Source organism: Amia ocellicauda, chromosome 8 (genome assembly GCF_036373705.1).
Source record: "Amia ocellicauda isolate fAmiCal2 chromosome 8, fAmiCal2.hap1, whole genome shotgun sequence".
Classification (NCBI taxonomy): Eukaryota; Metazoa; Chordata; class Actinopteri; order Amiiformes; family Amiidae; genus Amia; species Amia ocellicauda.
In genome coordinates this window covers 7,950,383-7,974,944 of record NC_089857.1, presented here as the reverse complement: position 1 = coordinate 7,974,944, position 24,562 = coordinate 7,950,383, and the positions used below count along the sequence as shown (strand labels likewise).

Below are 24,562 nucleotides of genomic sequence, written 5' to 3'. Positions count from 1 at the left end.
GATGCAACCTCCTTTCAGTTTCATACTGCATGTCAATTGAAATCCTTACTGAAATGCACACCTTCTCAAGATTGCGCTTGACTGGCGTGTCAGGCACTCAATTACAGCTGTTTTATCAAGACAATGTGTTCGTTTTGTAATATATAGTTCCGGTCTGGTGTGGCACCCCAGCTAACGCACAACGTTGCCACAACGTTTCGTGTTAGCAGGGACTGTCTGCGGCGCGCTGGTGTGTCCCGGACTTTAGAGTAGAGAGACAGTTCAATTGCAAGTATGAGCGGCAGAAACGGATATTGCCTTCCCTTTAAGTAGAGCGTCAGGGACAGCCTCTCTGGCTTACGGCCATACTAGCCTGAATACGCCCGATCTCATCCGATCTCGGAAGCTAAGCAGGCTCGGGCCTGGTCAGTACTTGGATGGGAGACCGCCTGGGAATACCAGGTGCTGTAAGCTTTTGCATCTTTTACACACCAGAGGGCGACAAATCACGAGTTTTAACTTTGGATACACGCAATTTCATCATTATTTCAGATTTGACTTCCCCAAATACACAGGCATACAATAGATCTTGTTCTCCAACGTAAACGGTCCCTAGTAACTAGTGTACATTCGTAAATAAATTGAGCATCATGGCTAGAAGTGACTAAATGTTGCCTAATCTTTCTCATCGAGAAATGACACAATTACAGCAACACAAAAAGGAACTCCACCGGACAAAGTTCAGTGCTCACAAGGAGCCTCATTCAACACACACGGTTCCATTCCCATTCATGCAAAGCACGAAAGTGTAAAACTTGGGACAATACTTGAGAGCAAAGATCACATTCAATCTCATTCAAGGCACGGATGTGAATGCAACGGGATGAAATTACTGAAATGATGCCTGCCCTCGAACTGTGATGATGGACTACCCGACTCGCCAATAATATTGGGTTCTGGTGTATTGAAATACAGGAGCTGCTGGATTTGTGTGTTTTCTTACCCCCTCACCATAGTTTGTCAAATGTTTAAACAACTGAACTTATATTCAAGGTTTGTTTCTCTTCATATGTTTTACTGGTTTACATTTGTCTCAGCAACCTGTTGAATGATTCTTCTGCTTTCAAAACAAAATGACAACAGGATGAATGCACACACTTGAAAATACAATACATGCAATGTTATGCATCATAGTGATGCAACCTCCTTTCAGTTTCATACTGCATGTCAATTGAAATCCTTACTGAAATGCACACCTTCTCAAGATTGCGCTTGACTGGCGTGTCAGGCACTCAATTACAGCTGTTTTATCAAGACAATGTGTTCGTTTTGTAATATATAGTTCCGGTCTGGTGTGGCACCCCAGCTAACGCACAACGTTGCCACAATGTTGCCACAACGTGGCGTGTTAGCAGGGACTATCTGCGGCGCGCTGCTGTGTCCCGGGCTTTAGAGTAGAGAGACAGTTCAACTGTAAGTATGAACGGCAGAAACGGATATTGCCTTCCCTTTAAGTAGAGCGTCAGGGACAGCCTTTCTGGCTTACGGCCATACTAGCCTGAATACGCCCGATCTCGTCCGATCTCGGAAGCTAAGCAGGCTCGGGCCTGGTCAGTACTTGGATGGGAGACCGCCTGGGAATACCAGGTGCTGTAAGCTTTTGCATCTTTTACACACCAGAGGGCGACAAATCACGAGTTTTAACTTTGGATACACGCAATTTCATCATTATTTCAGATTTGACTTCCCCAAATACACAGGCATACAATAGATCTTGTTCTCCAACGTAAACGGTCCCTAGTAACTAGGGTACATTCATAAATAAATTGAGCATCATGGCTAGAAGTGACTAAATGTTGCCTAATCTTTCTCATCGAGAAATGACACAATTACAGCAACACAAAAAGGAACTCCACCGGACAAAGTTCAGTGCTCACAAGGAGCCTCATTCAACACACACGGTTCCATTCCCATTCATGCAAAGCACGAAAGTGTAAAACTTGGGAACATACTTGAGAGCAAAGATCACATTCAATCTCATTCAAGGCACGGATGTGAATGCAACGGGATGAAATTACTGAAATGATGCCTGCCCTCGAACTGTGATGATGGACTACCCGACTCGCCAATAATATTGGGTTCTGGTGTATTGAAATACAGGAGCTGCTGGATTTGTGTGTTTTCTTACCCCCTCACCATAGTTTGTCAAATGTTTAAACAACTGAACTTATATTCAAGGTTTGTTTCTCTTCATATGTTTTACTGGTTTACATTTGTCTCAGCAACCTCAGCAAAAATGATTCTTCTACTTTCAAAACAAAATGACAACAGGATGAATGCACACACTTGAAAATACAATACATGCAATGTTATGCATCATAGTGATGCAACCTCCTTTCAGTTTCATACTGCATGTCAATTGAAATCCTTACTGAAATGCACACCTTCTCAAGATTGCGCTTGACTGGCGTGTCAGGCACTCAATTACAGCTGTTTTATCAAGACAATGTGTTCGTTTTGTAATATATAGTTCCGGTCTGGTGTGGCACCCCAGCTAACGCACAACGTTGCCACAACGTTTCGTGTTAGCAGGGACTGTCTGCGGCGCGCTGGTGTGTCCCGGACTTTAGAGTAGAGAGACAGTTCAACTGCAAGTATGAGCGGCAGAAACGGATATTGCCTTCCCTTTAAGTAGAGCGTCAGGGACAGCCTCCCTGGCTTACGGCCATACTAGCCTGAATACGCCCGATCTCGTCCGATCTCGGAAGCTAAGCAGGCTCGGGCCTGGTCAGTACTTGGATGGGAGACCGCCTGGGAATACCAGGTGCTGTAAGCTATTGCATCTTTTACACACCAGAGGGCGACAAATCACGAGTTTTAACTTTGGATACACGCAATTTCATCATTATTTCAGATTTGACTTCCCCAAATACACAGGCATACAATAGATCTTGTTCTCCAACGTAAACGGTCCCTAGTAACTAGGGTACATTCATAAATAAATTGAGCATCATGGCTAGAAGTGACTAAATGTTGCCTAATCTTTCTCATCGAGAAATGACACAATTACAGCAACACAAAAAGGAACTCCACCGGACAAAGTTCAGTGCTCACAAGGAGCCTCATTCAACACACACGGTTCCATTCCCATTCATGCAAAGCACGAAAGTGTAAAACTTGGGAACATACTTGAGAGCAAAGATCACATTCAATCTCATTCAAGGCACGGATGTGAATGCAACGGGATGAAATTACTGAAATGATGCCTGCCCTCGAACTGTGATGATGGACTACCCGACTCGCCAATAATATTGGGTTCTGGTGTATTGAAATACAGGAGCTGCTGGATTTGTGTGTTTTCTTACCCCCTCACCATAGTTTGTCAAATGTTTAAACAACTGAACTTATATTCAAGGTTTGTTTCTCTTCATATGTTTTACTGGTTTACATTTGTCTCAGCAACCTCAGCAAAAATGATTCTTCTACTTTCAAAACAAAATGACAACAGGATGAATGCACACACTTGAAAATACAATACATGCAATGTTATGCATCATAGTGATGCAACCTCCTTTCAGTTTCATACTGCATGTCAATTGAAATCCTTACTGAAATGCACACCTTCTCAAGATTGCGCTTGACTGGCGTGTCAGGCACTCAATTACAGCTGTTTTATCAAGACAATGTGTTCGTTTTGTAATATATAGTTCCGGTCTGGTGTGGCACCCCAGCTAACGCACAACGTTGCCACAACGTTTCGTGTTAGCAGGGACTGTCTGCGGCGCGCTGGTGTGTCCCGGACTTTAGAGTAGAGAGACAGTTCAACTGCAAGTATGAGCGGCAGAAACGGATATTGCCTTCCCTTTAAGTAGAGCGTCAGGGACAGCCTCCCTGGCTTACGGCCATACTAGCCTGAATACGCCCGATCTCGTCCGATCTCGGAAGCTAAGCAGGCTCGGGCCTGGTCAGTACTTGGATGGGAGACCGCCTGGGAATACCAGGTGCTGTAAGCTTTTGCATCTTTTACACACCAGAGGGCGACAAATCACGAGTTTTAACTTTGGATACACGCAATTTCATCATTATTTCAGATTTGACTTCCCCAAATACACAGGCATACAATAGATCTTGTTCTCCAACGTAAACGGTCCCTAGTAACTAGGGTACATTCATAAATAAATTGAGCATCATGGCTAGAAGTGACTAAATGTTGCCTAATCTTTCTCATCGAGAAATGACACAATTACAGCAACACAAAAAGGAACTCCACCGGACAAAGTTCAGTGCTCACAAGGAGCCTCATTCAACACACACGGTTCCATTCCCATTCATGCAAAGCACGAAAGTGTAAAACTTGGGAACATACTTGAGAGCAAAGATCACATTCAATCTCATTCAAGGCACGGATGTGAATGCAACGGGATGAAATTACTGAAATGATGCCTGCCCTCGAACTGTGATGATGGACTACCCGACTCGCCAATAATATTGGGTTCTGGTGTATTGAAATACAGGAGCTGCTGGATTTGTGTGTTTTCTTACCCCCTCACCATAGTTTGTCAAATGTTTAAACAACTGAACTTATATTCAAGGTTTGTTTCTCTTCATATGTTTTACTGGTTTACATTTGTCTCAGCAACCTCAGCAAAAATGATTCTTCTACTTTCAAAACAAAATGACAACAGGATGAATGCACACACTTGAAAATACAATACATGCAATGTTATGCATCATAGTGATGCAACCTCCTTTCAGTTTCATACTGCATGTCAATTGAAATCCTTACTGAAATGCACACCTTCTCAAGATTGCGCTTGACTGGCGTGTCAGGCACTCAATTACAGCTGTTTTATCAAGACAATGTGTTCGTTTTGTAATATATAGTTCCGGTCTGGTGTGGCACCCCAGCTAACGCACAACGTTGCCACAACGTTTCGTGTTAGCAGGGACTGTCTGCGGCGCGCTGGTGTGTCCCGGACTTTAGAGTAGAGAGACAGTTCAACTGCAAGTATGAGCGGCAGAAACGGATATTGCCTTCCCTTTAAGTAGAGCGTCAGGGACAGCCTCCCTGGCTTACGGCCATACTAGCCTGAATACGCCCGATCTCGTCCGATCTCGGAAGCTAAGCAGGCTCGGGCCTGGTCAGTACTTGGATGGGAGACCGCCTGGGAATACCAGGTGCTGTAAGCTTTTGCATCTTTTACACACCAGAGGGCGACAAATCACGAGTTTTAACTTTGGATACACGCAATTTCATCATTATTTCAGATTTGACTTCCCCAAATACACAGGCATACAATAGATCTTGTTCTCCAACGTAAACGGTCCCTAGTAACTAGGGTACATTCGTAAATAAATTGAGCATCATGGCTAGAAGTGACTAAATGTTGCCTAATCTTTCTCATCGAGAAATTACACAATTACAGCAACACAAAAAGGAACTCCACCGGACAAAGTTCAGTGCTCACAAGGAGCCTCATTCAACACACACGGTTCCATTCCCATTCATGCAAAGCACGAAAGTGTAAAACTTGGGAACATACTTGAGAGCAAAGATCACATTCAATCTCATTCAAGGCACGGATGTGAATGCAACGGGATGAAATTACTGAAATGATGCCTGCCCTCGAACTGTGATGATGGACTACCCGACTCGCCAATAATATTGGGTTCTGGTGTATTGAAATACAGGAGCTGCTGGATTTGTGTGTTTTCTTACCCCCTCACCATAGTTTGTCAAATGTTTAAACAACTGAACTTATATTCAAGGTTTGTTTCTCTTCATATGTTTTACTGGTTTACATTTGTCTCAGCAACCTGTTGAATGATTCTTCTGCTTTCAAAACAAAATGACAACAGGATGAATGCACACACTTGAAAATACAATACATGCAATGTTATGCATCATAGTGATGCAACCTCCTTTCAGTTTCATACTGCATGTCAATTGAAATCCTTACTGAAATGCACACCTTCTCAAGATTGCGCTTGACTGGCGTGTCAGGCACTCAATTACAGCTGTTTTATCAAGACAATGTGTTCGTTTTGTAATATATAGTTCCGGTCTGGTGTGGCACCCCAGCTAACGTACAACGTTGCCACAACGTTTCGTGTTAGCAGGGACTGTCTGCGGCGCGCTGGTGTGTCCCGGACTTTAGAGTAGAGAGACAGTTCAACTGCAAGTATGAGCGGCAGAAACGGATATTGCCTTCCCTTTAAGTAGAGCGTCAGGGACAGCCTCCCTGGCTTACGGCCATACTAGCCTGAATACGCCCGATCTCGTCCGATCTCGGAAGCTAAGCAGGCTCGGGCCTGGTCAGTACTTGGATGGGAGACCACCTGGGAAAACCAGGTGCTGTAAGCTTTTGCATCTTTTACACACCAGAGGGCGACAAATCACGAGTTTTAACTTTGGATACACGCAATTTCATCATTATTTCAGATTTGACTTCCCCAAATACACAGGCATACAATAGATCTTGTTCTCCAACGTAAACGGTCCCTAGTAACTAGGGTACATTCGTAAATAAATTGAGCATCATGGCTAGAAGTGACTAAATGTTGCCTAATCTTTCTCATCGAGAAATGACACAATTACAGCAACACAAAAAGGAACTCCACCGGACAGAGTTCAGTGCTCACAAGGAGCCTCATTCAACACACACGGTTCCATTCCCATTCATGCAAAGCACGAAAGTGTAAAACTTGGGAACATACTTGAGAGCAAAGATCACATTCAATCTCATTCAAGGCACGGATGTGAATGCAACGGGATGAAATTACTGAAATGATGCCTGCCCTCGAACTGTGATGATGGACTACCCGACTCGCCAATAATATTGGGTTCTGGTGTATTGAAATACAGGAGCTGCTGGATTTGTGTGTTTTCTTACCCCCTCACCATAGTTTGTCAAATGTTTAAACAACTGAACTTATATTCAAGGTTTGTTTCTCTTCATATGTTTTACTGGTTTACATTTGTCTCAGCAACCTGTTGAATGATTCTTCTGCTTTCAAAACAAAATGACAACAGGATGAATGCACACACTTGAAAATACAATACATGCAATGTAATGCATCATAGTGATGCAACCTCCTTTCAGTTTCATACTGCATGTCAATTGAAATCCTTACTGAAATGCACACCTTCTCAAGATTGCGCTTGACTGGCGTGTCAGGCACTCAATTACAGCTGTTTTATCAAGAGAATGTGTTCGTTTTGTAATATATAGTTCCGGTCTGGTGTGGCACCCCAGCTAACGCACAACGTTGCCACAATGTTGCCACAACGTGGCGTGTTATCAGGGACTGTCTGCGGCGCGCTGGTGTGTCCCGGGCTTTAGAGTAGAGAGACAGTTCAACTGTAAGTATGAACGGCAGAAACGGATATTGCCTTCCCTTTAAGTAGAGCGTCAGGGACAGCCTCCCTGGCTTACGGCCATACTAGCCTGAATACGCCCGATCTCGTACGATCTCGGAAGCTAAGCAGGCTCGGGCCTGGTCAGTACTTGGATGGGAGACCGCCTGGGAATACCAGGTGCTGTAAGCTTTTGCATCTTTTACACACCAGAGGGCGACAAATCACGAGTTTTAACTTTGGATACACGCAATTTCATCATTATTTCAGATTTGACTTCCCCAAATACACAGGCATACAATAGATCTTGTTCTCCAACGTAAACGGTCCCTAGTAACTAGGGTACATTCGTAAATAAATTGAGCATCATGGCTCGAAGTGACTAAATGTTGCCTAATCTTTCTCATCGAGAAATGACACAATTACAGCAACACAAAAAGGAACTCCACCGGACAAAGTTCAGTGCTCACAAGGAGCCTCATTCAACACACACGGTTCCATTCCCATTCATGCAAAGCACGAAAGTGTAAAACTTGGGAACATACTTGAGAGCAAAGATCACATTCAATCTCATTCAAGGCACGGATGTGAATGCAACGGGATGAAATTACTGAAATGATGCCTGCCCTCGAACTGTGATGATGGACTACCCGACTCGCCAATAATATTGGGTTCTGGTGTATTGAAATACAGGAGCTGCTGGATTTGTGTGTTTTCTTACCCCCTCACCATAGTTTGTCAAATGTTTAAACAACTGAACTTATATTCAAGGTTTGTTTCTCTTCATATGTTTTACTGGTTTACATTTGTCTCAGCAACCTGTTGAATGATTCTTCTGCTTTCAAAACAAAATGACAACAGGATGAATGCACACACTTGAAAATACAATACATGCAATGTTATGCATCATAGTGATGCAACCTCCTTTCAGTTTCATACTGCATGTCAATTGAAATCCTTACTGAAATGCACACCTTCTCAAGATTGCGCTTGAATGGCGTGTCAGGCACTCAATTACAGCTGTTTTATCAAGACAATGTGTTCGTTTTGTAATACATAGGTCTGGTGTGGCACCCCAGCTAACGCACAACGTTGCCACAACGTTTCGTGTTAGCAGGGACTGTCTGCGGCGTGCTGGTGTGTCCCGGACTTTAGAGTAGAGAGACAGTTCAACTGTAAGTATGAGCGGCAGAAACGGATATTGCCTTCCCTTTAAGTAGAGCGTCAGGGACAGCCTCCCTGGCTTACGGCCATACTAGCCTGAATACGCCCGATCTCGTCCGATCTCGGAAACTAAGCAGGCTCGGGCCTGGTCAGTACTTGGATGGGAGACCGCCTGGGAATACCAGGTGCTGTAAGCTTTTGCATCTTTTACACACCAGAGGGCGACAAATCACGAGTTTTAACTTTGGATACACGCAATTTCATCATTATTTCAGATTTGACTTCCCCAAATACACAGGCATACAATAGATCTTGTTCTCCAATGTAAACGGTCCCTAGTAACTAGGGTACATTCGTAAATAAATTGAGCATCATGGCTAGAAGTGACTAAATGTTGCCTAATCTTTCTCATCGAGAAATGACACAATTACAGCAACACAAAAAGGAACTCCACCGGACAAAGTTCAGTGCTCACAAGGAGCCTCATTCAACACACACGGTTCCATTCCCATTCATGCAAAGCACGAAAGTGTAAAACTTGGGAACATACTTGAGAGCAAAGATCACATTCAATCTCATTCAAGGCACGGATGTGAATGCAACGGGATGAAATTACTGAAATGATGCCTGCCCTCGAACTGTGATGATGGACTACCCGACTCGCCAATAATATTGGGTTCTGGTGTATTGAAATACAGGAGCTGCTGGATTTGTGTGTTTTCTTACCCCCTCACCATAGTTTGTCAAATGTTTAAACAACTGAACTTATATTCAAGGTTTGTTTCTCTTCATATGTTTTACTGGTTTACATTTGTCTCAGCAACCTGTTGAATGATTCTTCTGCTTTCAAAACAAAATGACAACAGGATGAATGCACACACTTGTAAAAACAATACATGCAATGTTATGCATCATAGTGATGCAACCTCCTTTCAGTTTCATACTGCATGTCAATTGAAATCCTTACTGAAATGCACACCTTCTCAAGATTGCGCTTGACTGGCGTGTCAGGCACTCAATTACAGCTGTTTTATCAAGACAATGTGTTCGTTTTGTAATATATAGTTCCGGTCTGGTGTGGCACCCCAGCTAACGCACAACGTTGCCACAATGTTGCCACAACGTGGCGTGTTAGCAGGGACTGTCTGCGGCGCGCTGGTGTGTCCCGGGCTTTAGAGTAGAGAGACAGTTCAACTGTAAGTATGAACGGCAGAAACGGATATTGCCTTCCCTTTAAGTAGAGCGTCAGGGACAGCATTCCTAGCTTACGGCCATACTAGCCTGAATACGCCCGATCTCGTCCGATCTCGGAAGCTAAGCAGGCTCGGGCCTGGTCAGTACTTGGATGGGAGACCGCCTGGGAATACCAGGTGCTGTAAGCTTTTGCATCTTTTACACACCAGAGGGCGACAAATCACGAGTTTTAACTTTGGATACACGCAATTTCATCATTATTTCAGATTTGACTTCCCCAAATACACAGGCATACAATAGATCTTGTTCTCCAACGTAAACGGTCCCTAGTAACTAGGGTACATTCGTAAATAAATTGAGCATCATGGCTCGAAGTGACTAAATGTTGCCTAATCTTTCTCATCGAGAAATGACACAATTACAGCAACACAAAAAGGAACTCCACCGGACAAAGTTCAGTGCTCACAAGGAGCCTCATTCAACACACACGGTTCCATTCCCATTCATGCAAAGCACGAAAGTGTAAAACTTGGGAACATACTTGAGAGCAAAGATCACATTCAATCTCATTCAAGGCACGGATGTGAATGCAACGGGATGAAATTACTGAAATGATGCCTGCCCTCGAACTGTGATGATGGACTACCCGACTCGCCAATAATATTGGGTTCTGGTGTATTGAAATACAGGAGCTGCTGGATTTGTGTGTTTTCTTACCCCCTCACCATAGTTTGTCAAATGTTTAAACAACTGAACTTATATTCAAGGTTTGTTTCTCTTCATATGTTTTACTGGTTTACATTTGTCTCAGCAACCTGTTGAATGATTCTTCTGCTTTCAAAACAAAATGACAACAGGATGAATGCACACACTTGAAAATACAATACATGCAATGTTATGCATCATAGTGATGCAACCTCCTTTCAGTTTCATACTGCATGTCAATTGAAATCCTTACTGAAATGCACACCTTCTCAAGATTGCGCTTGAATGGCGTGTCAGGCACTCAATTACAGCTGTTTTATCAAGACAATGTGTTCGTTTTGTAATACATAGGTCTGGTGTGGCACCCCAGCTAACGCACAACGTTGCCACAACGTTTCGTGTTAGCAGGGACTGTCTGCGGCGTGCTGGTGTGTCCCGGACTTTAGAGTAGAGAGACAGTTCAACTGTAAGTATGAGCGGCAGAAACGGATATTGCCTTCCCTTTAAGTAGAGCGTCAGGGACAGCCTCCCTGGCTTACGGCCATACTAGCCTGAATACGCCCGATCTCGTCCGATCTCGGAAACTAAGCAGGCTCGGGCCTGGTCAGTACTTGGATGGGAGACCGCCTGGGAATACCAGGTGCTGTAAGCTTTTGCATCTTTTACACACCAGAGGGCGACAAATCACGAGTTTTAACTTTGGATACACGCAATTTCATCATTATTTCAGATTTGACTTCCCCAAATACACAGGCATACAATAGATCTTGTTCTCCAATGTAAACGGTCCCTAGTAACTAGGGTACATTCGTAAATAAATTGAGCATCATGGCTAGAAGTGACTAAATGTTGCCTAATCTTTCTCATCGAGAAATGACACAATTACAGCAACACAAAAAGGAACTCCACCGGACAAAGTTCAGTGCTCACAAGGAGCCTCATTCAACACACACGGTTCCATTCCCATTCATGCAAAGCACGAAAGTGTAAAACTTGGGAACATACTTGAGAGCAAAGATCACATTCAATCTCATTCAAGGCACGGATGTGAATGCAACGGGATGAAATTACTGAAATGATGCCTGCCCTCGAACTGTGATGATGGACTACCCGACTCGCCAATAATATTGGGTTCTGGTGTATTGAAATACAGGAGCTGCTGGATTTGTGTGTTTTCTTACCCCCTCACCATAGTTTGTCAAATGTTTAAACAACTGAACTTATATTCAAGGTTTGTTTCTCTTCATATGTTTTACTGGTTTACATTTGTCTCAGCAACCTGTTGAATGATTCTTCTGCTTTCAAAACAAAATGACAACAGGATGAATGCACACACTTGTAAAAACAATACATGCAATGTTATGCATCATAGTGATGCAACCTCCTTTCAGTTTCATACTGCATGTCAATTGAAATCCTTACTGAAATGCACACCTTCTCAAGATTGCGCTTGACTGGCGTGTCAGGCACTCAATTACAGCTGTTTTATCAAGACAATGTGTTCGTTTTGTAATATATAGTTCCGGTCTGGTGTGGCACCCCAGCTAACGCACAACGTTGCCACAATGTTGCCACAACGTGGCGTGTTAGCAGGGACTGTCTGCGGCGCGCTGGTGTGTCCCGGGCTTTAGAGTAGAGAGACAGTTCAACTGTAAGTATGAACGGCAGAAACGGATATTGCCTTCCCTTTAAGTAGAGCGTCAGGGACAGCATTCCTAGCTTACGGCCATACTAGCCTGAATACGCCCGATCTCGTCCGATCTCGGAAGCTAAGCAGGCTCGGGCCTGGTCAGTACTTGGATGGGAGACCGCCTGGGAATACCAGGTGCTGTAAGCTTTTGCATCTTTTACACACCAGAGGGCGACATATCACGAGTTTTAACTTTGGATACACGCAATTTCATCATTATTTCAGATTTGACTTCCCCAAATACACAGGCATACAATAGATCTTGTTCTCCAATGTAAACGGTCCCTAGTAACTAGGGTACATTCATAAATAAATTGAGCATCATGGCTAGAAGTGACTAAATGTTGCCTAATCTTTCTCATCGAGAAATGACAGAATTACAGCAACACAAAAAGGAACTCCACCGGACAAAGTTCAGTGCTCACAAGGAGCCTCATTCAACACACACGGTTCCATTCCCATTCATGCAAAGCACGAAAGTGTAAAACTTGGGAACATACTTGAGAGCAAGGATCACATTCAATCTCATTCAAGGCACGGATGTGAATGCAACAAGATGAAATTACTGAAATGATGCCTGCCCTCGAACTGTGATGATGGACTACCCGACTCGCCAATAATATTGGGTTCTGGTGTATTGAAATACAGGAGCTGCTGGATTTGTGTGTTTTCTTACCCCCTCACCATAGTTTGTCAAATGTTTAAACAACTGAACTTATATTCAAGGTTTGTTTCTCTTCATATGTTTTACTGGTTTACATTTGTCTCAGCAACCTGTTGAATGATTCTTCTGCTTTCAAAACAAAATGACAACAGGATGAATGCACACACTTGAAAATACAATACATGCAATGTTATGCATCATAGTGATGCAACCTCCTTTCAGTTTCATACTGCATGTCAATTTAAATCCTTACTGAAATGCACACCTTCTCAAGATTGCGCTTGACTGGCGTGTCAGGCACTCAATTACAGCTGTTTTATCAAGACAATGTGTTCGTTTTGTAATATATAGTTCCGGTCTGGTGTGGCACCCCAGCTAACGCACAACGTTGCCACAATGTTGCCACAACGTGGCGTGTTAGCAGGGACTGTCTGCGGCGCGCTGGTGTGTCCCGGGCTTTAGAGTAGAGAGACAGTTCAACTGTAAGTATGAACGGCAGAAACGGATATTGCCTTCCCTTTAAGTAGAGCGTCAGGGACAGCCTCCCTGGCTTACGGCCATACTAGCCTGAATACGCCCGATCTCGTCCGATCTCGGAAGCTAAGCAGGCTTGGGCCTGGTCAGTACTTGGATGGGAGACTGCCTGGAAATACCAGGTGCTGTAAGCTTTTGCATCTTTTACACACCAGAGGGCGACAAATCACGAGTTTTAACTTTGGATACACGCAATTTCATCATTATTTCAGATTTGACTTCCCCAAATACACAGGCATACAATAGATCTTGTTCTCCAACGTAAACGGTCCCTAGTAACTAGGGTACATTCGTAAATAAATTGAGCATCATGGCTAGAAGTGACTAAATGTTGCCTAATCTTTCTCATCGAGAAATGACACAATTACAGCAACACAAAAAGGAACTCCACCGGACAAAGTTCAGTGCTCACAAGGAGCTTCATTCAACACATACGGTTCCATTCCCATTCATGCAATGCACGAAAGTGTAAAACTTGGGAACATACTTGAGAGCAAAGATCACATTCAATCTCATTCAAGGCACGGATGTGAATGCAACGGGATGAAATTACTGAAATTATGCCTGCCCTCGAACTGTGATGATGGACTACCCGACTCGCCAATAATATTGGGTTCTGGTGTATTGAAGTACAGGAGCTGCTGGATTTGTGTGTTTTCTTACCCCCTCACCATAGTTTGTCAAATGTTTAAACAACTGAACTTATATTCAAGGTTTGTTTCTCTTCATATGTTTTACTGGTTTACATTTGTCTCAGCAACCTGTTGAATGATTCTTCTGCTTTCAAAACAAAATGACAACAGGATGAATGCACACACTTGAAAATACAATACATGCAATGTTATGCATCATAGTGATGCAACCTCCTTTCAGTTTCATACTGCATGTCAATTGAAATCCTTACTGAAATGCACACCTTCTCAAGATTGCGCTTGACTGGCGTGTCAGGCACTCAATTACAGCTGTTTTATCAAGACAATGTGTTCGTTTTGTAATATATAGTTCCGGTCTGGTGTGGCACCCCAGCTAACGCACAACGTTGCCACAACGTTTCGTGTTAGCAGGGACTGTCTGCGGCGCGCTGGTGTGTCCCGGACTTTAGAGTAGAGAGACAGTTCAATTGCAAGTATGAGCGGCAGAAACGGATATTGCCTTCCCTTTAAGTAGAGCGTCAGGGACAGCCTCCCTGGCTTACGGCCATACTAGCCTGAATACGCCCGATCTCGTCCGATCTCGGAAGCTAAGCAGGCTCGGGCCTGGTCAGTACTTGGATGGGAGACCGCCTGGGAATACCAGGTGCTGTAAGCTTTTGCATCTTTTACACACCAGAGGGCGACAAATCACGAGTTTTAACTTTGGATACACGCAATTTCATCATTATTTCAGATTTGACTTCCCCAAATACACAGGCATACAATAGATCTTGTTCTCCAACGTAAACGGTCCCTAGTAACTAGTGTACATTCGTAAATAAATTGAGCATCATGGCTAGAAGTGACTAAATGTTGCCTAATCTTTCTCATCGAGAAATGACACAATTACAGCAACACAAAAAGGAACTCCACCGGACAAAGTTCAGTGCTCACAAGGAGCCTCATTCAACACACACGGTTCCATTCCCATTCATGCAAAGCACGAAAGTGTAAAACTTGGGACAATACTTGAGAGCAAAGATCACATTCAATCTCATTCAAGGCACGGATGTGAATGCAACGGGATGAAATTACTGAAATGATGCCTGCCCTCGAACTGTGATGATGGACTACCCGACTCGCCAATAATATTGGGTTCTGGTGTATTGAAATACAGGAGCTGCTGGATTTGTGTGTTTTCTTACCCCCTCACCATAGTTTGTCAAATGTTTAAACAACTGAACTTATATTCAAGGTTTGTTTCTCTTCATATGTTTTACTGGTTTACATTTGTCTCAGCAACCTGTTGAATGATTCTTCTGCTTTCAAAACAAAATGACAACAGGATGAATGCACACACTTGAAAATACAATACATGCAATGTTATGCATCATAGTGATGCAACCTCCTTTCAGTTTCATACTGCATGTCAATTGAAATCCTTACTGAAATGCACACCTTCTCAAGATTGCGCTTGACTGGCGTGTCAGGCACTCAATTACAGCTGTTTTATCAAGACAATGTGTTCGTTTTGTAATATATAGTTCCGGTCTGGTGTGGCACCCCAGCTAACGCACAACGTTGCCACAATGTTGCCACAACGTGGCGTGTTAGCAGGGACTATCTGCGGCGCGCTGCTGTGTCCCGGGCTTTAGAGTAGAGAGACAGTTCAACTGTAAGTATGAACGGCAGAAACGGATATTGCCTTCCCTTTAAGTAGAGCGTCAGGGACAGCCTTTCTGGCTTACGGCCATACTAGCCTGAATACGCCCGATCTCGTCCGATCTCGGAAGCTAAGCAGGCTCGGGCCTGGTCAGTACTTGGATGGGAGACCGCCTGGGAATACCAGGTGCTGTAAGCTTTTGCATCTTTTACACACCAGAGGGCGACAAATCACGAGTTTTAACTTTGGATACACGCAATTTCATCATTATTTCAGATTTGACTTCCCCAAATACACAGGCATACAATAGATCTTGTTCTCCAACGTAAACGGTCCCTAGTAACTAGGGTACATTCATAAATAAATTGAGCATCATGGCTAGAAGTGACTAAATGTTGCCTAATCTTTCTCATCGAGAAATGACACAATTACAGCAACACAAAAAGGAACTCCACCGGACAAAGTTCAGTGCTCACAAGGAGCCTCATTCAACACACACGGTTCCATTCCCATTCATGCAAAGCACGAAAGTGTAAAACTTGGGAACATACTTGAGAGCAAAGATCACATTCAATCTCATTCAAGGCACGGATGTGAATGCAACGGGATGAAATTACTGAAATGATGCCTGCCCTCGAACTGTGATGATGGACTACCCGACTCGCCAATAATATTGGGTTCTGGTGTATTGAAATACAGGAGCTGCTGGATTTGTGTGTTTTCTTACCCCCTCACCATAGTTTGTCAAATGTTTAAACAACTGAACTTATATTCAAGGTTTGTTTCTCTTCATATGTTTTACTGGTTTACATTTGTCTCAGCAACCTCAGCAAAAATGATTCTTCTACTTTCAAAACAAAATGACAACAGGATGAATGCACACACTTGAAAATACAATACATGCAATGTTATGCATCATAGTGATGCAACCTCCTTTCAGTTTCATACTGCATGTCAATTGAAATCCTTACTGAAATGCACACCTTCTCAAGATTGCGCTTGACTGGCGTGTCAGGCACTCAATTACAGCTGTTTTATCAAGACAATGTGTTCGTTTTGTAAAATATAGTTCCGGTCTGGTGTGGCACCCCAGCTAACGCACAACGTTGCCACAATGTTGCCACAACGTGGCGTGTTAGCAGGGACTGTCTGCGGCGCGCTGGTGTGTCCCGGGCTTTAGAGTAGAGAGACAGTTCAACTGTAAGTATGAACGGCAGAAACGGATATTGCCTTCCCTTTAAGTAGAGCGTCAGGGACAGCCTCCCTGGCTTACGGCCATACTAGCCTGAATACGCCCGATCTCGTCCGATCTCGGAAGCCAAGCAGGCTCGGGCCTGGTCAGTACTTGGATGGGAGACCGCCTGGGAATACCAGGTGCTGTAAGCTTTTGCATCTTTTACACACCAGAGGGCGACAAATCACGAGTTTTAACTTTGGATACACGCAATTTCATCATTATTTCAGATTTGACTTCCCCAAATACACAGGCATACAATAGATCTTGTTCTCCAACGTAAACGGTCCCTAGTAACTAGGGTACATTCGTAAATAAATTGAGCATCATGGCTAGAAGTGACTAAATGTTGCCTAATCTTTCTCATCGAGAAATGACACAATTACAGCAACACAAAAAGGAACTCCACCGGACAAAGTTCAGTGCTCACAAGGAGCCTCATTCAACACACACGGTTCCATTCCCATTCATGCAAAGCACGAAAGTGTAAAACTTGGGAACATACTTGAGAGCAAAGATCACATTCAATCTCATTCAAGGCACGGATGTGAATGCAACGGGATGAAATTACTGAAATGATGCCTGCCCTCGAACTGTGATGATGGACTACCCGACTCGCCAATAATATTGGGTTCTGGTGTATTGAAATACAGGAGCTGCTGGATTTGTCTGTTTTCTTACCCCCTCACCATAGTTTGTCAAATGTTTAAACAACTGAACTTATATTCAAGGTTTGTTTCTCTTCATATGTTTTACTGGTTTACATTTGTCTCAGCAACCTGTTGAATGATTCTTCTGCTTTCAAAACAAAATGACAACAGGATGAATGCACACACTTGAAAATACAATACATGCAATGTTATGCATCATAGTGATGCAACCTCCTTTCAGTTTCATACTGCATGTCAATTGAAATCCTTACTGAAATGCACACCTTCTCAAGATTGCGCTTGAATGGCGTGTCAGGCACTCAATTACAGCTGTTTTATCAAGACAATGTGTTCGTTTTGTAATACATAGGTCTGGTGTGGCACCCCAGCTAACGCACAACGTTGCCACAACGTTTCGTGTTAGCAGGGACTGTCTGCGGCGTGCTGGTGTGTCCCGGACTTTAGAGTAGAGAGACAGTTCAACTGTAAGTATGAGCGGCAGAAACGGATATTGCCTTCCCTTTAAGTAGAGCGTCAGGGACAGCCTCCCTGGCTTACGGCCATACTAGCCTGAATACGCCCGATCTCGTCCGATCTCGGAAACTAAGCAGGCTCGGGCCTGGTCAGTACTTGGATGGGAGACCGCCTGGGAATACCAGGTGCTGTAAGCTTTTGCATCTTTTACACACCAGAGGGCGACAAATCACGAGTTTTAACTTTGGATACACGCAATTTCATCATTATTTCAGATTTGACTTCCCCAAATACACAGGCATACAATAGATCTTGTTCTCCAATGTAAACGGTCCCTAGTAACTAGGGTACATTCGTAAATAAATTGAGCATCATGGCTAGAAGTGACTAAATGTTGCCTAATCTTTCTCATCGAGAAATGACACAATTACAGCAACACAAAAAGGAACTCCACCGGACAAAGTTCAGTGCTCACAAGGAGCCTCATTCAACACACACGGTTCCATTCCCATTCATGCAAAGCACGAAAGTGTAAAACTTGGGAACATACTTGAGAGCAAAGATCACATTCAATCTCATTCAAGGCACGGATGTGAATGCAACGGGATGAAATTACTGAAATGATGCCTGCCCTCGAACTGTGATGATGGACTACCCGACTCGCCAATAATATTGGGTTCTGGTGTATTGAAATACAGGAGCTGCTGGATTTGTGTGTTTTCTTACCCCCTCACCATAGTTTGTCAAATGTTTAAACAACTGAACTTATATTCAAGGTTTGTTTCTCTTCATATGTTTTACTGGTTTACATTTGTCTCAGCAACCTGTTGAATGATTCTTCTGCTTTCAAAACAAAATGACAACAGGATGAATGCACACACTTGTAAAAACAATACATGCAATGTTATGCATCATAGTGATGCAACCTCCTTTCAGTTTCATACTGCATGTCAATTGAAATCCTTACTGAAATGCACACCTTCTCAAGATTGCGCTTGACTGGCGTGTCAGGCACTCAATTACAGCTGTTTTATCAAGACAATGTGTTCGTTTTGTAATATATAGTTCCGGTCTGGTGTGGCACCCCAGCTAACGCACAACGTTGCCACAATGTTGCCACAACGTGGCGTGTTAGCAGGGACTGTCTGCGGCGCGCTGGTGTGTCCCGGGCTTTAGAGTAGAGAGACAGTTCAACTGTAAGTATGAACGGCAGAAACGGATATTGCCTTCCCTTTAAGTAGAGCGTCAGGGACAGCATTCCTAGCTCACGGCCATACTAGCCTGAATACGCCCGATCTCGTCCGATCTCGGAAGCTAAGCAGGCTCGGGCCTGGTCAGTACTTGGATGGGAGACCGCCTGGGAATACCAGGTGCTGTAAGCTTTTGCATCTTTTACACACCAGAGGGCGACATATCACGAGTTTTAACTTTGGATACACGCAATTTCATCATTATTTCAGATTTGACTTCCCCAAATACACAGGCATACAATAGATCTTGTTCTCCAATGTAAACGGTCCCTAGTAACTAGGGTACATTCATAAATAAATTGAGCATCATGGCTAGAAGTGACTAAATGTTGCCTAATCTTTCTCATCGAGAAATGACAGAATTACAGCAACACAAAAAGGAACTCCACCGGACAAAGTTCAGTGCTCACAAGGAGCCTCATTCAACACACACGGTTCCATTCCCATTCATGCAAAGCATGAAAGTGTAAAACTTGGGAACATACTTGAGAGCAAAGATCACATTCAATCTCATTCAAGGCACGGATGTGAATGCAACAAGATGAAATTACTGAAATGATGCCTGCCCTCGAACTGTGATGATGGACTACCCGACTCGCCAATAATATTGGGTTCTGGTGTATTGAAATACAGGAGCTGCTGGATTTGTGTGTTTTCTTACCCCCTCACCATAGTTTGTCAAATGTTTAAACAACTGAACTTATATTCAAGGTTTGTTTCTCTTCATATGTTTTACTGGTTTACATTTGTCTCAGCAACCTGTTGAATGATTCTTCTGCTTTCAAAACAAAATGACAACAGGATGAATGCACACACTTGAAAATACAATACATGCAATGTTATGCATCATAGTGATGCAACCTCCTTTCAGTTTCATACTGCATGTCAATTTAAATCCTTACTGAAATGCACACCTTCTCAAGATTGCGCTTGACTGGCGTGTCAGGCACTCAATTACAGCTGTTTTATCAAGACAATGTGTTCGTTTTGTAATATATAGTTCCGGTCTGGTGTGGCACCCCAGCTAACGCACAACGTTGCCACAATGTTGCCACAACGTGGCGTGTTAGCAGGGACTGTCTGCGGCGCGCTGGTGTGTCCCGGGCTTTAGAGTAGAGAGACAGTTCAACTGTAAGTATGAACGGCAGAAACGGATATTGCCTTCCCTTTAAGTAGAGCGTCAGGGACAGCCTCCCTGGCTTACGGCCATACTAGCCTGAATACGCCCGATCTCGTCCGATCTCGGAAGCTAAGCAGGCTTGGGCCTGGTCAGTACTTGGATGGGAGACTGCCTGGAAATACCAGGTGCTGTAAGCTTTTGCATCTTTTACACACCAGAGGGCGACAAATCACGAGTTTTAACTTTGGATACACGCAATTTCATCATTATTTCAGATTTGACTTCCCCAAATACACAGGCATACAATAGATCTTGTTCTCCAACGTAAACGGTCCCTAGTAACTAGGGTACATTCGTAAATAAATTGAGCATCATGGCTAGAAGTGACTAAATGTTGCCTAATCTTTCTCATCGAGAAATGACACAATTACAGCAACACAAAAAGGAACTCCACCGGACAAAGTTCAGTGCTCACAAGGAGCTTCATTCAACACATACGGTTCCATTCCCATTCATGCAAAGCACGAAAGTGTAAAACTTGGGAACATACTTGAGAGCAAAGATCACATTCAATCTCATTCAAGGCACGGATGTGAATGCAACGGGATGAAATTACTGAAATTATGCCTGCCCTCGAACTGTGATGATGGACTACCCGACTCGCCAATAATATTGGGTTCTGGTGTATTGAAGTACAGGAGCTGCTGGATTTGTGTGTTTTCTTACCCCCTCACCATAGTTTGTCAAATGTTTAAACAACTGAACTTATATTCAAGGTTTGTTTCTCTTCATATGTTTTACTGGTTTACATTTGTCTCAGCAACCTGTTGAATGATTCTTCTGCTTTCAAAACAAAATGACAACAGGATGAATGCACACACTTGAAAATACAATACATGCAATGTTATGCATCATAGTGATGCAACCTCCTTTCAGTTTCATACTGCATGTCAATTGAAATCCTTACTGAAATGCACACCTTCTCAAGATTGCGCTTGACTGGCGTGTCAGGCACTCAATTACAGCTGTTTTATCAAGACAATGTGTTCGTTTTGTAATATATAGTTCCGGTCTGGTGTGGCACCCCAGCTAACGCACAACGTTGCCACAACGTTTCGTGTTAGCAGGGACTGTCTGCGGCGCGCTGGTGTGTCCCGGACTTTAGAGTAGAGAGACAGTTCAATTGCAAGTATGAGCGGCAGAAACGGATATTGCCTTCCCTTTAAGTAGAGCGTCAGGGACAGCCTCTCTGGCTTACGGCCATACTAGCCTGAATACGCCCGATCTCATCCGATCTCGGAAGCTAAGCAGGCTCGGGCCTGGTCAGTACTTGGATGGGAGACCGCCTGGGAATACCAGGTGCTGTAAGCTTTTGCATCTTTTACACACCAGAGGGCGACAAATCACGAGTTTTAACTTTGGATACACGCAATTTCATCATTATTTCAGATTTGACTTCCCCAAATACACAGGCATACAATAGATCTTGTTCTCCAACGTAAACGGTCCCTAGTAACTAGTGTACATTCGTAAATAAATTGAGCATCATGGCTAGAAGTGACTAAATGTTGCCTAATCTTTCTCATCGAGAAATGACACAATTACAGCAACACAAAAAGGAACTCCACCGGACAAAGTTCAGTGCTCACAAGGAGCCTCATTCAACACACACGGTTCCATTCCCATTCATGCAAAGCACGAAAGTGTAAAACTTGGGACAATACTTGAGAGCAAAGATCACATTCAATCTCATTCAAGGCACGGATGTGAATGCAACGGGATGAAATTACTGAAATGATGCCTGCCCTCGAACTGTGATGATGGACTACCCGACTCGCCAATAATATTGGGTTCTGGTGTATTGAAATACAGGAGCTGCTGGATTTGTGTGTTTTCTTACCCCCTCACCATAGTTTGTCAAATGTTTAAACAACTGAACTTATATTCAAGGTTTGTTTCTCTTCATATGTTTTACTGGTTTACATTTGTCTCAGCAACCTGTTGAATGATTCTTCTGCTTTCAAAACAAAATGACAACAGGATGAATGCACACACTTGAAAATACAATACATGCAATGTTATGCATCATAGTGATGCAACCTCCTTTCAGTTTCATACTGCATGTCAATTGAAATCCTTACTGAAATGCACACCTTCTCAAGATTGCGCTTGACTGGCGTGTCAGGCACTCAATTACAGCTGTTTTATCAAGACAATGTGTTCGTTTTGTAATATATAGTTCCGGTCTGGTGTGGCACCCCAGCTAACGCACAACGTTGCCACAATGTTGCCACAACGTGGCGTGTTAGCAGGGACTATCTGCGGCGCGCTGCTGTGTCCCGGGCTTTAGAGTAGAGAGACAGTTCAACTGTAAGTATGAACGGCAGAAACGGATATTGCCTTCCCTTTAAGTAGAGCGTCAGGGACAGCCTCCCTGGCTTACGGCCATACTAGCCTGAATACGCCCGATCTCGTCCGATCTCGGAAACTAAGCAGGCTCGGGCCTGGTCAGTACTTGGATGGGAGACCGCCTGGGAATACCAGGTGCTGTAAGCTTTTGCATCTTTTACACACCAGAGGGCGACAAATCACGAGTTTTAACTTTGGATACACGCAATTTCATCATTATTTCAGATTTGACTTCCCCAAATACACAGGCATACAATAGATCTTGTTCTCCAATGTAAACGGTCCCTAGTAACTAGGGTACATTCGTAAATAAATTGAGCATCATGGCTAGAAGTGACTAAATGTTGCCTAATCTTTCTCATCGAGAAATGACACAATTACAGCAACACAAAAAGGAACTCCACCGGACAAAGTTCAGTGCTCACAAGGAGCCTCATTCAACACACACGGTTCCATTCCCATTCATGCAAAGCACGAAAGTGTAAAACTTGGGAACATACTTGAGAGCAAAGATCACATTCAATCTCATTCAAGGCACGGATGTGAATGCAACGGGATGAAATTACTGAAATGATGCCTGCCCTCGAACTGTGATGATGGACTACCCGACTCGCCAATAATATTGGGTTCTGGTGTATTGAAATACAGGAGCTGCTGGATTTGTGTGTTTTCTTACCCCCTCACCATAGTTTGTCAAATGTTTAAACAACTGAACTTATATTCAAGGTTTGTTTCTCTTCATATGTTTTACTGGTTTACATTTGTCTCAGCAACCTGTTGAATGATTCTTCTGCTTTCAAAACAAAATGACAACAGGATGAATGCACACACTTGTAAAAACAATACATGCAATGTTATGCATCATAGTGATGCAACCTCCTTTCAGTTTCATACTGCATGTCAATTGAAATCCTTACTGAAATGCACACCTTCTCAAGATTGCGCTTGACTGGCGTGTCAGGCACTCAATTACAGCTGTTTTATCAAGACAATGTGTTCGTTTTGTAATATATAGTTCCGGTCTGGTGTGGCACCCCAGCTAACGCACAACGTTGCCACAATGTTGCCACAACGTGGCGTGTTAGCAGGGACTGTCTGCGGCGCGCTGGTGTGTCCCGGGCTTTAGAGTAGAGAGACAGTTCAACTGTAAGTATGAACGGCAGAAACGGATATTGCCTTCCCTTTAAGTAGAGCGTCAGGGACAGCATTCCTAGCTCACGGCCATACTAGCCTGAATACGCCCGATCTCGTCCGATCTCGGAAGCTAAGCAGGCTCGGGCCTGGTCAGTACTTGGATGGGAGACTGCCTGGGAATACCAGGTGCTGTAAGCTTTTGCATCTTTTACACACCAGAGGGCGACATATCACGAGTTTTAACTTTGGATACACGCAATTTCATCATTATTTCAGATTTGACTTCCCCAAATACACAGGCATACAATAGATCTTGTTCTCCAATGTAAACGGTCCCTAGTAACTAGGGTACATTCATAAATAAATTGAGCATCATGGCTAGAAGTGACTAAATGTTGCCTAATCTTTCTCATCGAGAAATGACAGAATTACAGCAACACAAAAAGGAACTCCACCGGACAAAGTTCAGTGCTCACAAGGAGCCTCATTCAACACACACGGTTCCATTCCCATTCATGCAAAGCATGAAAGTGTAAAACTTGGGAACATACTTGAGAGCAAAGATCACATTCAATCTCATTCAAGGCACGGATGTGAATGCAACAAGATGAAATTACTGAAATGATGCCTGCCCTCGAACTGTGATGATGGACTACCCGACTCGCCAATAATATTGGGTTCTGGTGTATTGAAATACAGGAGCTGCTGG

At 43.5% G+C, this 24,562-nt stretch overlaps 21 non-coding genes across 21 annotated transcripts; all 21 read left to right on the top strand.

Moving 5' to 3' along the window:
* Positions 1–334: 334 nt before the first annotated feature.
* LOC136757926 (5S ribosomal RNA) lies at positions 335–453 on the top strand. Its single transcript, XR_010819738.1, has one exon. It is a non-coding gene; the product is annotated as a 5S ribosomal RNA (ribosomal RNA).
* A 1,066-nt stretch (positions 454–1,519) lies between these two features.
* Positions 1,520–1,638, top strand: LOC136757828 (5S ribosomal RNA). The gene has a single exon (XR_010819645.1). It is a non-coding gene; the product is annotated as a 5S ribosomal RNA (ribosomal RNA).
* Positions 1,639–2,696: 1,058 nt separating this feature from the next.
* LOC136757826 (5S ribosomal RNA) lies at positions 2,697–2,815 on the top strand. Its single transcript, XR_010819643.1, has one exon. It is a non-coding gene; the product is annotated as a 5S ribosomal RNA (ribosomal RNA).
* Positions 2,816–3,873: 1,058 nt separating this feature from the next.
* On the top strand, positions 3,874–3,992 carry LOC136757825 (5S ribosomal RNA). Its single transcript, XR_010819642.1, has one exon. It is a non-coding gene; the product is annotated as a 5S ribosomal RNA (ribosomal RNA).
* A 1,058-nt stretch (positions 3,993–5,050) lies between these two features.
* LOC136757824 (5S ribosomal RNA) lies at positions 5,051–5,169 on the top strand. Its single transcript, XR_010819641.1, has one exon. It is a non-coding gene; the product is annotated as a 5S ribosomal RNA (ribosomal RNA).
* Positions 5,170–6,224: 1,055 nt separating this feature from the next.
* Positions 6,225–6,343, top strand: LOC136755847 (5S ribosomal RNA). The gene has a single exon (XR_010817957.1). It is a non-coding gene; the product is annotated as a 5S ribosomal RNA (ribosomal RNA).
* Positions 6,344–7,409: 1,066 nt separating this feature from the next.
* LOC136756068 (5S ribosomal RNA) lies at positions 7,410–7,528 on the top strand. Its single transcript, XR_010818171.1, has one exon. It is a non-coding gene; the product is annotated as a 5S ribosomal RNA (ribosomal RNA).
* A 1,050-nt stretch (positions 7,529–8,578) lies between these two features.
* Positions 8,579–8,697, top strand: LOC136756715 (5S ribosomal RNA). Its single transcript, XR_010818779.1, has one exon. It is a non-coding gene; the product is annotated as a 5S ribosomal RNA (ribosomal RNA).
* Positions 8,698–9,763: 1,066 nt separating this feature from the next.
* LOC136757823 (5S ribosomal RNA) lies at positions 9,764–9,882 on the top strand. The gene has a single exon (XR_010819640.1). It is a non-coding gene; the product is annotated as a 5S ribosomal RNA (ribosomal RNA).
* Positions 9,883–10,932: 1,050 nt separating this feature from the next.
* LOC136756713 (5S ribosomal RNA) lies at positions 10,933–11,051 on the top strand. Its single transcript, XR_010818778.1, has one exon. It is a non-coding gene; the product is annotated as a 5S ribosomal RNA (ribosomal RNA).
* A 1,066-nt stretch (positions 11,052–12,117) lies between these two features.
* Positions 12,118–12,236, top strand: LOC136757822 (5S ribosomal RNA). The gene has a single exon (XR_010819639.1). It is a non-coding gene; the product is annotated as a 5S ribosomal RNA (ribosomal RNA).
* A 1,066-nt stretch (positions 12,237–13,302) lies between these two features.
* Positions 13,303–13,421, top strand: LOC136757000 (5S ribosomal RNA). The gene has a single exon (XR_010819049.1). It is a non-coding gene; the product is annotated as a 5S ribosomal RNA (ribosomal RNA).
* A 1,055-nt stretch (positions 13,422–14,476) lies between these two features.
* On the top strand, positions 14,477–14,595 carry LOC136757820 (5S ribosomal RNA). Its single transcript, XR_010819637.1, has one exon. It is a non-coding gene; the product is annotated as a 5S ribosomal RNA (ribosomal RNA).
* Positions 14,596–15,661: 1,066 nt separating this feature from the next.
* Positions 15,662–15,780, top strand: LOC136757819 (5S ribosomal RNA). The gene has a single exon (XR_010819636.1). It is a non-coding gene; the product is annotated as a 5S ribosomal RNA (ribosomal RNA).
* A 1,069-nt stretch (positions 15,781–16,849) lies between these two features.
* Positions 16,850–16,968, top strand: LOC136756144 (5S ribosomal RNA). The gene has a single exon (XR_010818247.1). It is a non-coding gene; the product is annotated as a 5S ribosomal RNA (ribosomal RNA).
* A 1,050-nt stretch (positions 16,969–18,018) lies between these two features.
* LOC136756712 (5S ribosomal RNA) lies at positions 18,019–18,137 on the top strand. Its single transcript, XR_010818777.1, has one exon. It is a non-coding gene; the product is annotated as a 5S ribosomal RNA (ribosomal RNA).
* Positions 18,138–19,203: 1,066 nt separating this feature from the next.
* LOC136756556 (5S ribosomal RNA) lies at positions 19,204–19,322 on the top strand. Its single transcript, XR_010818632.1, has one exon. It is a non-coding gene; the product is annotated as a 5S ribosomal RNA (ribosomal RNA).
* A 1,066-nt stretch (positions 19,323–20,388) lies between these two features.
* On the top strand, positions 20,389–20,507 carry LOC136756999 (5S ribosomal RNA). Its single transcript, XR_010819048.1, has one exon. It is a non-coding gene; the product is annotated as a 5S ribosomal RNA (ribosomal RNA).
* A 1,055-nt stretch (positions 20,508–21,562) lies between these two features.
* LOC136757914 (5S ribosomal RNA) lies at positions 21,563–21,681 on the top strand. The gene has a single exon (XR_010819727.1). It is a non-coding gene; the product is annotated as a 5S ribosomal RNA (ribosomal RNA).
* A 1,066-nt stretch (positions 21,682–22,747) lies between these two features.
* LOC136756711 (5S ribosomal RNA) lies at positions 22,748–22,866 on the top strand. The gene has a single exon (XR_010818776.1). It is a non-coding gene; the product is annotated as a 5S ribosomal RNA (ribosomal RNA).
* A 1,066-nt stretch (positions 22,867–23,932) lies between these two features.
* Positions 23,933–24,051, top strand: LOC136757103 (5S ribosomal RNA). The gene has a single exon (XR_010819147.1). It is a non-coding gene; the product is annotated as a 5S ribosomal RNA (ribosomal RNA).
* Positions 24,052–24,562: the final 511 nt, after the last annotated feature.